This window comes from Anoplopoma fimbria, unplaced genomic scaffold (assembly GCF_027596085.1).
Source record: "Anoplopoma fimbria isolate UVic2021 breed Golden Eagle Sablefish unplaced genomic scaffold, Afim_UVic_2022 Un_contig_4134_pilon_pilon, whole genome shotgun sequence".
Taxonomy (NCBI): Eukaryota; Metazoa; Chordata; class Actinopteri; order Perciformes; family Anoplopomatidae; genus Anoplopoma; species Anoplopoma fimbria.
This window is the reverse complement of record NW_026548130.1, coordinates 1-917: the sequence shown is the minus strand read 5'-3', so window position 1 is coordinate 917 and position 917 is coordinate 1. Positions and strand designations below refer to the sequence as shown.

Sequence of the window (917 nt, the reverse complement as noted above, 5' to 3'; positions counted from 1 at the left end):
CTCACAGCTTTTAAATGTCAAATCAGAATGTACAAAGTGGCTATAAGGATCACAAATGTAGTGCAGTAAAAATATTAATATTTACTGTTGAAATGTAGAATACGTTAGCATAAAATTGAAAAGAAAATGATCGATGAGCTTAGGAATGATGAAAGCCATCATTTAACTGGATTTGTGTCATTTCTATACCGGCAAGTCATGATCTAGCTATTTCCTTCCCACCCTGTCGGTGTCCACTGAAAAAGCAGCAGCGCCCTCTGCTTTTTGTAAAGAGGAGTGAAAAAGCTTACAGCACCTGGTATTCCCAGGCGGTCTCCCATCCAAGTACTGACCAGGCCCGACCCTGCTTAGCTTCGAGATCAGACGAGATCGGGCGTGTTCAGGGTGGTATGGCCGTAAGCAAATATTGTGCCTACCAAAGGGCCTTTTAAAGATACTATATCACCACGCTTTGCTCTTTCGTCTATACAGGGAGCGCCTGCAGATTTCCAGACACACTCACAGCTTTTAAATGTCAAATCAGAATGTACAAAGTGGCTATAAGGATCACAAATGTAGTGCAGTAAAAATATTAATATTTACTGTTGAAATGTAGAATACGTTAGCATAAAATTGAAAAGAAAATGATCGATGAGCTTAGGAATGATGAAAGCCATCATTTAACTGGATTTGTGTCATTTCTATACCGGCAAGTCATGATCTAGCTATTTCCTTCCCACCCTGTCGGTGTCCACTGAAAAAGCAGCAGCGCCCTCTGCTTTTTGTAAAGAGGAGTGAAAAAAGCTTACAGCACCTGGTATTCCCAGGCGGTCTCCCATCCAAGTACTGACCAGGCCCGACCCTGCTTAGCTTCCGAGATCAGACGAGATCGGGCGTGTTCAGGGTGGTATGGCCGTAAGCAAATATTGTGCCTACCA

At 42.9% G+C, this 917-nt stretch overlaps 2 non-coding genes across 2 annotated transcripts; both read right to left on the bottom strand.

Moving 5' to 3' along the window:
* Positions 1-283: 283 nt before the first annotated feature.
* Positions 284-401, bottom strand: LOC129114429 (5S ribosomal RNA). Its single transcript, XR_008532476.1, has one exon. It is a non-coding gene; the product is annotated as a 5S ribosomal RNA (ribosomal RNA).
* A 380-nt stretch (positions 402-781) lies between these two features.
* Positions 782-900, bottom strand: LOC129114428 (5S ribosomal RNA). Its single transcript, XR_008532475.1, has one exon. It is a non-coding gene; the product is annotated as a 5S ribosomal RNA (ribosomal RNA).
* Positions 901-917: the final 17 nt, after the last annotated feature.